Genomic DNA, 14,755 nt, shown 5'->3' on the forward strand with positions numbered 1-14,755 from the left:
CGACTTTTTGCTTCCTCAAATTTATTCTGCTTGTGCAGATAAAATATCACAGGCAGAATTCTGCAGGATGTGATGTTAGTGTGTGGAAACAGGCAAGATACAAGGATCCCCAGTCATGCAGCTCCAGAGAGTAGATATGTCAGGCACCCTGGCATCTTCACTTAGTCGCAAGCGGCCAATATCCAGGTGCAAAATGCACCTGGCGGATTTCGGACGCTGCTTCCCTCTGTCCATCTGGGCAAGTCCCCCTGCTTCCTTGATTTCCAAACAGAGATCCTGCTTTTCTCTCTCTCAAACTTCCAACAAAGTTTTATGCCATTTTGAAACAGCGCTCAAAGTCTGGCGCTATTTCCGTTTTCATTATTGACATCTTTATTTGGCTTTGATTTTTTCTATTTTTTTTTTTAAAAGCCTGTTAGCCAGCTTTGGAATCCACCAGATCAGAACGCAAGTTGTAAATACTGTAAGATAAATACTGCATATAATTCTACAGAGAACATTTATAAGTACTGAATAGTATTCAATGTGGCATTAAGGAGAACGTTCCGTCAGTGCAAAGATTTATCATCCTTCAGCAAGCTTCTTCTGTTGTAAATTTTACACACCTGCTGAAAACATTTCTATTCCATCAGGGTTATGTGTGCAATTAAGACCACGTCTTTCCACACTAATTGTCTGATTTTAACCTTTTTACATGGTGTTTACTGTTTGGCTGTATGTACGGATGCGGATGCGCTGTGGGTTAAACAACAGAGCCTAGGACTTGCCGATCAGAAGGTCGGCGGTTTGAATCCCCGTGACGGGGTGAGCTCCCGTTGCTCAGTCCCGGCTCCTGCACACCTAGCAGTTTGAAGCACATCAAAGTGCAAGTAGATAAATAGGTACCACTCCGGCAGGAAGAAAATGGTGTTTCCGTGCGCTGCTCTGGTTTGCCAGTCATGCTGGCCACAAGGCCCGGAAGCTGTACGCCGGCTCCCTCGGCCAATAAAGCGAGATGAGCACTGCAACCCCAGATTCGGTCACGACTGGACCTCATGGTCAGGGGTCCCCTTTACCCTTTACCTTGCTATGTACAGGAACCCCAGCCAGATGGGTAGGATATAAATGATAATATTACTATTTTTTTTCTTGTTTTGAACCACTGGGATATTTTATATATCAATTAGAGGTATATGATTTTTTTTTTATAACTGAATAATAAATGGTCCTCCTCTCTCCTCCCCTTGTGTGCCCCCTAAATATAGCCTAAGGCTTCTTCCGATGCAGATTTTGGGGTTACATGGAGCACATACACAGGGGGAGGAAGTGAGGAATCACATTGCCCTACCACACCATATTTTCAAAGCTCATTCGACACACATTTAAAACACATGGTTCCCCCCTCCCCGGAAAAAAAAAAATCCTAGGAAGTGTAGTTTGTTAGGGGTGCTGGGAAGTATAGTTCTGTGAGAAGGAAATGACACTTCCCAATATTCTTTGGAGGAAGTCATGTATTTGAAAGATGTATTTCAGTGTGCTTTAAATGTACAACATGCACATTTACGCAGGGGTTATGTTCCTGGGCAGCAGGCTTTTATCGCATATATCTGAAACACCCTTGGAAAAGCTTACAAACACCTTCTAAACCTCTGGAAACCCTTGAGAAACCAGCAACGCTTACGAGACACTAAACTCCGCCAAACTCCACCACAATCACTCCCTCCATACCTCCTTGCTCCAAACTCCAACTCTCCACAGGCCTCAACAGTCAGAGCAAGTGCTCCGGGAATTGCACTTGCAAAGGTTCGTGGGATTGCTAAGCACTGTTTTCATGCCTTTTCCCCATTTCTGGGCTCTTTTAGGACTGTTTTGGCCATTTTTAAAGTCGCTTCTAGGTTCAGCACAGCCGCACATCAACTGGACATGTGTAAATTGGTTGTAAAATGTAAAATGAAGGCACTGAGAGATTTTACTTTCTTGGACTCCATGATCTCTGCAGATGGTGACAGCAGTCACGAAATTAAAAGACGCCTGCTTCTTGGGAGAAAAGCAATGACCACTCTAGACAGCATCTTAAAAAGCAGAGACATCACCTTGCCAACAAAGGTCCGTATAGTTAAAGCTATGGTTTTCCCAGTAGTGATGCATGGAAGTGAGAGCTGGACCATAAAGAAGGCTGATCGCCGAAGAATTGATGCTTTTGAATTATGGTGCTGGAGGAGACCCTTGAGAGTCCCATGGACTGCAAGAAGATGAAACGCATCCATTCTTAAGGAAATCAGCCCTGAGTGCTCACTGGAAGGACAGATCCTGAAGCTGAGGCTCCAAGACTTTGGCCACCTCATGAGAAGAGAAGACTCCCTGGAAAAAACCCTGATGTTGGGAAAGATGGAGGGCACAAGGAGAAGGGGACGACAGTGGCTGGACAGTGTTCTCGAAACTACCAGCATGAGTTTGACCAAACTGCAGGAGGCAGTGGAAGACAGGAGTGCCTGGCGTGCTCTGGTCCATGGGGTCATGAAGAGTTGGATATGACTAAATGACTAAACAACAACAAAATTGGTTGTTGCCTGTACTCCACACCAATTAGTCATTTCCTAGTTGCACGAATTGAAATGGGAAGGCCCCCACTGTTTATATGTGGCTCAGAAAAAAGAGATCTACTCATAAGACTTGTCAGATTTCTGGGTTCTGTGGGGAGAGTTCTGATTTATTCCAATTTTCCCCACAGACTGCCATCACTGCTTAGGGGCTATAGCACTCTATTCAAATGTTTCAGCCAGGGAAATATGTGCAAAACAAAACAGAAATTAAATAAAAATGTTGCACCAAGAGAACCTGGGTTTTTATAAGTTGCAAAAACAAAGCTGATTTGCATATGCCTGTTTTGCATAATTTATACCACTTTTGGAAGCCCTACAAAGGGACAAATAAAGGTCTTTGAGGCTCTACGTCCTATTCACTGGAAATCTTGCCCAGTCCTCCTGGGGTTTCTGACATTACAACAGACATTTCTCTTTCCCGTCCATTTTCACAGGCGTGATATTGTATTCTTACATTGTCGTGACTCGCCCTGGGACCTTAAGGTGGGGAAGAAATCTGGTAATAATGAATCTGCAGGTTGCAACCTGGCAACGGTCTCTGTAAAGGGCAGACACTCACACTGCTGTTTGTTTTTAAATGGAAGCTGAGAGTCTCGGGGTAGTAAACTTACATCCACTATCAAATCCCCCCCCCCCCCGGTGTAATTACCAGGTGCACACAGCCCTGCAAATTAAGATTTTGCAGGAATCTCCCTTTCCTGCTGCCCCCCATACTTCGGTGACCTGAAATGCCTCATCAACTGAATTATCTGCCGCATTACGGCTTGCTATTTATACAACGCTTCCAAATGCCTTCATATTGTTATGATTCACGGTTACTACTGGAGTCCCCATGCTAACCAGGCACTGTACACAAACCAAAAGAAAATACACAGGCCCTGCCCTCAAGTACACTTCATAGGTCCAAGAAAGCAGGAACAGAATGGAATGGAGGCAAACGCTCACAAATCGCATCTCCGCGGCCAAGATAGATTGTCCATGTTCCCACTGTGCTGAGGGGAAGACTAGCAGGATGGGAATGAATTCAAGAAGCTCGCTTGGTGAATCTGCAGCGGAAGATGTGCCAAACCTAGGTGTTGTTATCCCTTTAACGGGTCCTCCTCCTCTCCCTTTAATACAGTGGTTCCCAACCTTTTTTTGGCGATGCCCAACCTGAGCACCTCTAAAATCCCGACCTATAATTATTATTGCCTTTTGTCTTTGTCCATGGAGTTTTCTTGGCAGGGATACTAGAGTGGCTTGCCGGTTCCTGCTCCAGGTGGATCACGTTTGGTCAAAACTCTCCACTATGACCTGTCCATCTTGGGTGGCCCTGCACGGCATAGCTCATAGCTTCTCTGAGTTATTCAAGCCCCTTCACCATGGCAAGGCAGTGATCCGGGTCACGAAGTGTCGGACACGACCAAACAACATCATACCGTATTTTTTGCTCTATAAGACTCACTTTTTCCCTCCTAAAAAGTAAGGGGAAATGTGTGTGCGTCTTATGGAGTGAATGCAGGCTGCGCAGCTATCACAGAAGCCAGAACAGCAAGAGGGATTGCTGCTTTCACTGCGCAGCGATCCCTCTTGCTGTTTTGGCTTCTGAGATTCAGAATATTGTTTTCCTCCTCCAAAAACTAGGTGCATCTTGTGGTCTGATGCGTCTTATAGAGTGAAAAATATGGTAATTCTTATTATTCAAAAAGTGAACTCCTGTTCACATGGAGGAAGCCTCAAAGGCCATCAACTGTTAATAACTCATTCTTGAATTGCGCCCCCCCCCAAAAAAAAACCAAATTGCCCCCCTGTGTGTGCTCCACATTGGGAACCATGACTTTAATGGCAGCCTGAAGGCCAAAGTAGGCTCAACGACAGCAGCCATTTTGTTTAGCCACCTGTCTGCCACATTCATGGATAAATCAGGTCTGGATTTTAAAGGAGGCATGTCTCAATCCCTCCCTACCTTATCATCACCCCAATACTTAGGTACCCAACGTTCCAGACATTAGCACGGCTGGATGTGAAGATCCTGAGACGACACGAAGCAATGAAACAAGACAGTAGAAGGTGGTCCCATTTGATGTTAAAACACACCTGCTTCATATAAATAGGGCGATTGTGTGATTAAGCATGTGTGTCCAGTCTGACCCCGACATGCAGGATTTTAAGACAGAAGCTCTTCCCGCCAATTATACAGGAAAAGCCTCACCTGGTCAGGTTGCCACAAAGGGCACAAGAGCAAAACATGGCAGAGTAGATAAGGCCCTGCTCACCAAGCCTTCTTACAGGTGAAGACAGGAGTGGTCACTGCAGAGGGCTAGTCTAGGCCATCCTTTGCCAAAAGTCCTCCAGATGTTTCGGATCACAACGGTTGGGGTTGATGGGAATTGTAGTCCAAAACAACTGCAAGACTAGGTTGGCGAAAGATGTTCTCAGTACTATTTTTCCAGAAAAAGAGGTGCCAGAACTCACCATGAACACCTCCCTTGTTCTCTTATAATGGTAATGGGTGCCCAGCTGAAAAGTACAGGAAGTAAGTTCCGATGAGTTCTGACTAAAAAAACAAACAAACCCTGGATATTCTAGACCTTTCTCAGTCTTGGGTCCCTAGGTGTTGTAGGACTACAAGTCCCATCATTCCTAGCCAGCACGGCCAGTGGTCAAGGACGATGATGGGAGTCCAAAGGCTGCTTTAACCTGAAATTGGGGAGGGAGGGTCTAAGTTCACCCAGCTTCTTCAAGTTTATTTTATTTTAAATGAGCAAAGTAAAACAGTAGATAGGGACGCAGGTGGCACTGTGGGTTAAACCACAGAGCCTAGGACTTGCCGATCAGAAGGTCAGCAGTTCGAATCCCCGCGACGGGGTGAGCTCCCATCGCTCGGTCCCTGCTCCTGCCCACCTAGCAGTTCGAAAGCACGTCAAAGTGCAAGTAGATAAATAGGTACCGTTCCGGCAGGAAGGTAATCGGCGTTTCTGTGCGCTGCTCTGGTTCGCCAGAAGCGGCTTAGTCATGCTGGCCACATGACCCGCAAGCTGTACGCCGGCTCCCTCAGCCAATAAAGCGAGATGAGCGCTGCAACCCCAGAGTCGGCCACGACTGGACCTAATGGTCAGGGGCCCCCTTTACCTTAAAACAGTAGATAATACACAAAGGCCATATTCAGGGGTGGGGTGGGGGAACTGGACTTCAAGATCCAAATGCCTAGGCAAACTAGAATGTCTTATGTAGGAAGCTGCCTTATACAGAGTCAGACCTTTGGGCCTTTTAGCTGATCCATCTTCAAGGCCCTTGATACCTGGCCTTCAAGTTTATCTCTTAGTTATTCGTTGCATTTATATCCCATCTTTGCCTCCAAAGAACTCAAAGTACTACATGGTTCTGTTCAGCGTTCAAAATTCACCAGGCACATTTTGCACCTGGCTTTCGACCACTTGTGACCACAGTTCGACCACAGTGAAGATGCCTGGGCACCAGGATGCCACCTGACACCTCCGCCATCTGCCTGGGGATCCTTGGATCTTACCTCTTTTCACACGCTAGCAACATATCCTGGGGAATTCCATCTGTTATATTTTATCTGCACCATCAGACCGAATTTCAGGAACCAAAAAGTTGTGGTGATAAACACAACTTTTGAGCTGTCTGGCTCCCAAATGCCAAGGAGGCGTTCCGTTGTGGTGACCGCAACCCCAGTTGGAGGAGGTAATTGGTGCCTAGCTGATATATCTGAGTTTCTAACACTGGCTCCATTTAGGAGGGGGGTGGCGCTGTGGGTTAAACCACAGAGCCTAGGACTTGCCAATCAGAAGGTTGGTGGTTCAAATCCCCGCGACAGGGTGAGCTCCCATTGCTCGGTCCCTGCTCCTGCCAACCTATCAGTTCGAAAGCAAATCAAAGTGCAAGTAGATAAATAGGTACCACTCCGGTGGGAAGGTAAACGGTGTTTCTGTGCACTGCTCTGGTTTGCCAGAAGTGGCTTAGTCATGCTGGCCACGTGAAGCTGTACGTTGGCTCCCTCGGCCTATAGAGCGAGATGAGTGCCGCAACCCCAGAGTCGGCCACGACTGGACCTAATGGTCAGGAGTCCCTTTACCTTTTTACATAGCTCAGTGGTAGAGCAACTGCTTTGCAGAAGGTCCCAGGTTCAATCCTCAACATCTTCAGGTTGGGCTGGGAAGGTCCCTATCTGAAACCTTGGAGAGGCACTCTGAGTCAGCAGGGACAATCCTGAGCTAGATGGGCCAGTGGTCTGTTTCAGTATAAGGCATCTATCGATTTTTCCATGCCCCTAATTTGTATAGAATGTGGCAGGAATGTTGAAGGCCAATACTGGGGCTTCAAATGCCACCAGGCTTTATCCCAGACACAGCAGCCCTGCCAGTATTTTTGCAAATTTAAAGAAAAGGGCTCTATCTATTGAACAGCCAGCTAGTTTCAGGTTCTACAACATTCCAGCTTCAAGCTTAAACCCAGGGCAGGGCTCTATACACGAAGTCTACAGCATTTAAAATCAGCCCTGAGAAACCTGGTATACTCCCTGTGTGACCGAGGGAAAGCCATTCCTGGTTTGCCCTCAAGCTCCCCATCTATAAAATGGGGACAAAGACAATGAGCAACAGAGGGTGGTCCAAATGACCGGCTCAGTTATCCCCTTCCCCAACAGAACCCCCCAAAACTCCATTAGTGTTGTCAAAAAATCCAACAGAAACAGCTTTCCCACTTCACTGTGCTGGGAGAAGCTTCTCCTACTGGATTTCTGCCTGCTGCAGCAGCAGCTGTAAAAGGGCACTAGAGCCTTGCAAGAAATAGGTGGGGAAAATGAACTGTCAAAGACAAGGCAGATTTGAAATAGAAATATGTAATGTCCAAAAGGAGAACATAACAGAAAGTAACAGATTCAAAACAAAAACCAAAGAGGAAAGGAGGGAAACTTTGTATCATCAGATGCTCAGAAAAAAAGGAAGCCAGTTCTCTTAGGGTCACACAGACATAAAGCTTTGCAGGGAAACTTACAGTACAGTGGTAGCTCGGGTTAAGAACTTGATTCATTCCGGAGGTCCGTTCTTAACCTGAAACTGTGCTTAACCTGAAGCACCACTTTAGCTAATGGGGCCTCCTGCTGCCGCCGCGCCGCCAGAGCCCGATTTCTGCTCTTATCCTGAAGCAAAGTTCTTAACCTGAAGCACTATTTCTGGGTTAGCGGAGTGTGTAACCTGAAGCGTATGTAACCTGAAGCGTCTCTAACCCGAGGTACCACTGTACAGTGGATGCTCAGGTTGCGAACGTGATCGGTGCAGGAAGCATGTTCGCAACTAGCAGTGCCCGCAACCCACAGTGCGGGCACTGCACACGTGCAGGTTGCGATTCGGCACTTCTGCGCATGCGCAAAGCACGATCTAGCCCTTCTGCACATGCACAAGCGCTGAAACCCAGAAGTAACCCGTTCTGGTACTTCCGGGTTCGGCATGGTGCGCAACCAGAAATCATGCAACCCAAAGTGTCTGTAACCCAAGGCATGACTGTACAGTGAATTCAGATTATCACAAAGTTTAGACAAGCAATATGTCCTCCTTTATACTTCTATTGGTTGAAAGTATAAAAACCCTCCTTCTGACTGATGGTCTGAGCACTTGGGTTATTTCTGAACTCCTTCAGCAAGTTGAGCCCAGCTCCAAAAGCTTTTCAGGCCCTTCGCATCAGATTGGCAGGGTGTGACTTCAAATACATGTGTCTCTTAATAAAAAAAACACGTTGCCACCCAGGTTCCCAGGACTGACTGCACCCTTGAAGCTGGCCAGAGTTGCAAGCTCTTGGCCACCCTGCAAAATCCTCCTGTCAGTATGGGAGGGATCGAGTTACTTCCCTCCCCACCCCCCAGCAAGAAGATGAGCAGGATCAACAGTCGGCTTGCTTGGAACATCCTTTCCAACTCCACAGATGTACATATAAGGCAATGGCACACTGGGTGCCCCCACCCCGGAGCGGGCTGGCTGGCATCGCTCCCTTGCCTCACCACTTTGACCGCACTGCCGGGCTGCTGACATCTTAGAGTTAATGAAACACCTCTGCTTTCAATATAAAGTAAGAGGCGAAAGGGCGGGGCGGGAGGCGAAAATATGGTCCGCATATGCTTTCTCTCCCTTCCGCTTGGTTACATGCCACCTACTTCTGACAGGGCTCTGTCTAGACCACCGTTTGCTTCCATAAGTCAAGAGAGGAAGCATAACCTAAAATCTGTCCTCTTTCCCCTCTTCTCAAGCTCTCAGCTAATGTTCAGAGACCTTTCCTAGAAAGCTTGCTTCCTACCAATCTTGAGGATTCCCTGCATCCTCTTCATCTCTGGGCCAGTTCCGTTCTGCCTCTGTGAAAAGGCACCCATGTGGGAATCTGTGGCAGGGAGGGGGAGAACTGCTACATCAGAATGCAAACCCTAGGAAGTTTCTGCAGGAGTAGAGAGTTGCTAGGAGGAGCAGGGATACGGTGGACACTCAGGTTGCGAACATGATCCATGTAGGATGCACATTCACAACCCACATCTGCGCATGCACGGGTTGCAATTTGGCACTTCTGCACATGCACGACCACCGAAACCCAGAAGTAACCCGTTCCAGTACTTCCGTAACCCGAAAAAACGCAACCTGAAGTGGCTATAACCCGAGGTACAACTGTGCAGTGGTACCTCGGGTTACAGACGCTTCAGGTTGCAGACTCCGCTAACCCAGAAATAGTACCTCGGGTTAGGAACCCAGATGAGAACAGAAATCAAGCAGCAGTGGCATGGCGGCAGCAGGAGGCCCCATTAGCTAAAGTGGTGCTTCAGGTTAAGAACAGTTTCAGGTTAAGAACAGACCTCCAGAATGGATTAAGTTCTTAACCAGAGGTACCACTGTACTCAGCTCTTGTGTTCAAGAGGCCTTCTGCTAGGATTCTTACTTCCTCAGAATAAATAGTATTTCGCCCCCAATATGAAATCATCCTAGGTAGCTTTCTAGGGAAGAGAAACAGAAACTAGCTCTCAACTTCCCACCCAACCATCCATTCTCTTGGAATATGGAGCCTAGAGACTCTAAAACACTAAACACATGAACACTTGCACTTCGCTGCCACTGCAGTCTCTCCTCCAGGCACTAAGGAAATAGGCCTGGAGCAAAAGAGATGCTTCTGATGACCCATGCCATAGGAACCGCCATAGAAGAACTGATCTGGAGGAGGAGAAACCTTTTGAAGGCCATGCAAGTCTGAATCCGCTCACCCTCCCAGCCACCGGCTCCTCCCAGATCCCATCCACGCCTCCTTCACACCCAGACTCCCTCACACACCCCCTACACCAAAAGCCATCCACCCCATGCAAAGGAAAACCTCACTACTGCAGCTCTGGTGGGGTTTTCCAACAAAAACTGCTCTCCCCACTCTTCCCTCTGCTTCGCTTTGGAAGGGGGAGTCTTGGATTCGGCAGTGGGGGAGGGAAGGGCATGGGTAGGGGGTGAGGACTTGGGTTTGTTTTCTTCCCTGCTGGGGAGGTCTCGGCGCTCTAACAGACTGGCTAAGTTGACAGGGTTTTTCCACACCCCCCCCCCCACAAACAGGTCCAAACTCGATCTGTTGCCTCCAACACATCCAGATGAAGAGAATACACACAATAAGCCAGTTTGTATGCAAAACCATCGCAACAATGCAAACTTGATTTCTTAAACCACAACTTTAGTGGGTGGCCGAGATACAATTTTGGGGAGGTTGCAATGTTCCGGGGGTTGAGAGAGAAACCTCATTCAAACAACACGGAAAGAAACCCCCCTCTCCTCTCCATCTTCTGGACACAACATAACCTGTATGGTGTTTCTATGATGCCCCCCACACCATTCCCCAAATACATATCACAATGCTGCGTTACAAAGGAGCCATCCCTCCACCAAACACAAAAGTATCTATTCCAGCTTATTACTTGGTATCAAGCCTCGCAGCATTTGCTATCAGGCTATTTCAACCTTTTATTTATTTTTATGTTTTTTCAAAGCAGGCAGCATTTCTGTCGCTGTTTGCAAAAGAAAAGGCATGAGAAGAGGAAAGGGAGGAAACCAGAGGCTATGATCACCTCCTGCCCTCGCCCCCACATGTGCTACAAGCTCTTTCGCTTTCTTAATGCCTCCAACCTCCAGCATTTTCTCTTGCAAAATAAATAAATAGCTTTGGGAGGAAAAAGGACAGCAAAGTGTTTGCAGGAATCAGAAGCAGAGCTCGGGGATTTGCAGGGGAAGACGCAGACACTGTGTTTTCGGTGTGTCTTGTTAAAAAAAACACACAACCAACTAAGGCATGGGAGGGTAGCTGAAGGGTAATCCTGGATTTATTAGCAGCCGATCTATTAACGAGGTTGACTCTGACACAAACAGGGAGGGGGGCGGGAGAGAGAAAACAGAAAACCTGCATTGTTAATTATCCAGCCCCTGCTACACCGACAAACACACAGAGCGAGCAGGGCTTGTTTATGCGCCGCAAACCGTAGCAGTTGCCAGAGTGTCCTTTTGCCAATGTCAAAATAGCACTCGAAGAGCCTCGCAAAAGGCTTGGCCGGGGAAGGGGTGGGGGTTGGGAGCCAAAGTATAATGCAAACCGCGCAAACATGAAACGGTGTGGCCGTAGTGCACTGTGCAATACCCCCCCAAATTCTGATGCATGTTCTTTCTTTCTTTCTCGCTCTCTTTTTTTAAAAAAGCAGCGCTGCCATCTCATTCTCCTCGACAGCCACACTTTCCTGGCGCGAAGCTCGTTACTCTCGCAAGATCCAAGCTGCAAGCGAGAGGGAATGCCGCCTTGCCACCCGCTCCGCGCACCTCAGGCACACCAAGTCTGCCACCTCCCAGCCAACCACCAGCAAAACCCCATAAGCAGGCATGTTACTACGGGTAGGTGGGTCGTAGAGGAAGGAATTTAACAGCCCAGTCCTATACGCATGCTTACTCTGGGATAAGTCCCAGGCCTGCCCCTTTGCAACCCGAGCCTGGCTCCTGTTCTGCTCGCAGGTCAGCCTACTCGCGAGCAAGTGCCCTGCAGGCCGTGCGCTAGCCTTGCTTACTCCCAAGTAAGCCTGCAACAGCCCTGCAGCCGGATCCCTCCCGCAGGAAGTCCTGCTGCGTCCTCGGCCCCCAAGTAAAGCGCGCGGGGAAATTGACAGCCGCGCAAGCGCCACGAGCTGGGCAGCTTTCCTCGGCAGTAAACCGACTGGATCGGGGCCTGCTCCCAAGCCAGCGCCCGCAGGGGCCCGATCCGATGCCCGTTCTCTCTAAATTCAGCAGAGGGGGGTGGTGGTGGTGGTCGGAGGGGGACTCACTGCCATCCCAAGTCACAGTGAGCTAGCTTAAGGGAAAGGAGGGGAGTCTGCTCCGCAGGCTTACCTGGGAGTAAGCCCCCTTGAGCACTGCCTATGCCTGGGGTGACTGGTTGGGGGCTTACTTCCGAGTAAACACGCCTAGCCTCGGGCCGCATGCGTCCTTGGGCAAACTCCTTCCTTCACCCAAATCACGACCCCCCACTTTCCCTCGCACCCCTTAAAAAAACCAAAAGCACATCAAACCCACGCAGATCCGCAACTAACATCTGCATATAATACTCACAGGTTATTGCAATACGAGTGACTTTTGAGCAGCAAACGCAGCGTCAAGAAGCAGCCGGGAAATCCCCCTTTTCCCGCGCCTCCAAAAAAAGAGCTCAACTTTTCGCCCTCCTGGCACCCATCCGCCAGCCTTCTGGAACCCCCTACAGACACCGCCCTCCCCCCAAAAAGCTCCCCAGCCCTCCCCCCCAAGCACCCACCCATAGCTCATGAGGACTCACCCATTATCTTCTCGGAAAGCCAAGCGCCCGGCTTCGCTAAGCTCCCCAAAGTCCGTCGTGGGAGCAGCGCGCGCCTTGCCTCTCCTTTCTCCGCGCTTCGCGAGGATTCTTTTCAGCCGACCGCGATGCGTGTAGAGGGGAGGTTGGGGAGGCGTGTGAACGGAGTAGGGAGGGGCGGGTTTCCAGATCCCGACCCCTAAGTCCCTTTTTTGCACCCCTCCAAAAAAATTGTTTTTTAAAAAATAAATAAAAGCAAAGCAAAGCAAAGCACCCTTCCCCGCCCCCTAACGTATTATTGCTCCTTCGGCTGCCGCTTCTGTTTGGCGATTTTGGCGCAGGGGCGCCATGGCGCGCGGGGAACTGTCAGATGGGGGGGCGGGAGGGGGGAGGCGGAGGGGCGGGTTCGCGGGGGCTGCTCGTCGGAGACCCCCACTCAGGAAAGAGGGAGGGAGGAGAGGGAAGGAAGGAGGGAGGGCGAGAAAAAGGAAAGGGAGGCGATTGCACACGGTGGAGAAACAAGGGAGATGGAAACAGATTTCCCCCTCTCTCTTTTTTTTCCTCCCAAGGAGGTGAAAAATGGCGCCTCTCGAACAATTTCTCTTTTTTCAAAACAAATCACGCATGCAAAAACAATATATATATTTTAAAAAGCCGAGGGAGGTTTAAAAAATTGCTACGGGTTTTTTTTTAAAAAAGGGGGGGTGGCAGTGGAGGGGAGGGAAGAAAAGAAGGAGAAAGACTGGGGAGGGGAGGAGAAAGGGAGAGGGAAGGAATTGCTCTTCTCGTTGCGAAGAAGGGAAATCAATGCACTGGCGTAAAATCCCCGTCGACGCGAGGCGAGCTGCCGCTTGGGGTCCTCCGCCCGCTCTCTTTCTCTCTCCGGTGGGTCCGCGGGAGGGCAAATCCGGGGGCGCGAGCGGGACCCCAGCCTGCGCTCGGCTGCTCCCGCTCGCGGCTCCAAGGGCGACCTGCCTGGCTCCCTTTCGCTCGCTTCCTCTCGCGCTCTGGCTCGGCGAGCCCTCGAGGGCTGCTGGAGAAACGGTTTCTGCCGATCACCGCAGTTTCATCCGAGCCGGAGAGGAGAAGCCTGCGCCGCCGCCGCCGCCGCCGCCGCCGACACTGTCGCCTCCTCGGTGCGTCGTTGCTGCTGCTGCTGCTGCCGCCGCCGCCGGTGGCTTGTGCAGGTCTCTGGCTTGCTCCATAGCTCCCCCCTCCGTCGCTTTTCCCTTCCCTTCCAGCGCCCCCGGTGGCCAAGCGCGGGAAAGGAGCGTCGAGGGAGAAAGAGAGAGAATCATAGAATCAAAGAATGGTCAGAAGGGACCCATCAAGATCTTGTCCAGCCCATTGCAAGGCAAGAAGATGCAGGTGTCCCATAAGGGAATCGAACCTGCAACCTTGGTGTTAGCCACACGGTGTTCTAACCTACTGAGCCATAACACACACACACATTCTTTATTTATTCGATTTATATATTGCCCATAATCTGAAGATCCCGGGGCACTGTAGAACATTAAAAACACAATTTACATAGCATAATAACAAAAAAAACACCAATTATTATTATTATTATTATTATTATTATTATTATTATTATTATTTGTTTGTTTATTTATTTGTACCCCCGCCCATCTGGCTGGGTTTCCCCAGCCACTCTGGGCTGCTTCCATCAAAAAGTACAGCGCCAAACTGAAACAATTTCCGCACAAATCACCATAAGGTCTGAAAATAAAGATGCAAAAGCAACAGCAGCAAAAATAACCCCACAACACCCACCCCAAGGGTCTGGTCAGCAGCCTCAGCTTTTGTAGCTGGAGTCAGTCCTGGTCCCGTCTTCCCAGATCAGGTGGGAAAAGGCCAGCAAAGCAGGGAGCAGGTCTTCCAGGACTCACAGCCAAGTTGGTCTTGGTTCACTTAAATGTCAGGGAGTTTTCTTTGAAAGAAGTGGGTACCTAGGCTCAAAAGCTTTTCTTAGGAGACACCAGCCTTATTAACCACCACTGTTACATGAACAGGACACAGCACATACATCCTCCACCATCCCCCCCCCCCAAAAAAACCCTCTAATCCCAATTTTATTCTATTTTATTATTTGGTAGCTTTAAAAAAATCAAAACACACACTAATAAATAAATTTTAGAAAGGGGCAAGATTAGATACAGACATAAAAAAGTAAAGGTAAAGGACCCGTGACAGTTAAGTCCAGTCGCGAGCGACTCTGGGGTTGCGGCACTCATCTCGCTTTATTGGCCGAGGGAGCCGGCGTACAGCTTCCGGGTCATGTGGCCAGCATGACTAAGCCGCTTCTGGAGAACCAGAGCAGCACATGGAAATGCCGTTTACCTTCCTGCCAGAGCGGT

General features: G+C 49.1%; 1 protein-coding gene across 2 annotated transcripts in view; it reads right to left on the reverse strand.

Annotated features, from left to right (window-relative positions):
* Positions 1-13,593, reverse strand: part of SETBP1 (SET binding protein 1) — a 262,041-nt gene extending 248,448 nt beyond the window's left edge. For both annotated transcript variants that reach the window (XR_014502776.1, XM_083402621.1), the window contains exon 1: positions 12,399-13,593. The gene's annotated coding sequence lies outside the window, so the exon portion shown is untranslated. The remainder of the gene's footprint in view (positions 1-12,398) is intronic.
* Positions 13,594-14,755: the final 1,162 nt, after the last annotated feature.

This window comes from Podarcis tiliguerta (genome assembly GCF_965153285.1).
Source record: "Podarcis tiliguerta genome assembly, chromosome: 11".
Classification (NCBI taxonomy): domain Eukaryota; kingdom Metazoa; phylum Chordata; class Lepidosauria; order Squamata; family Lacertidae; genus Podarcis; species Podarcis tiliguerta.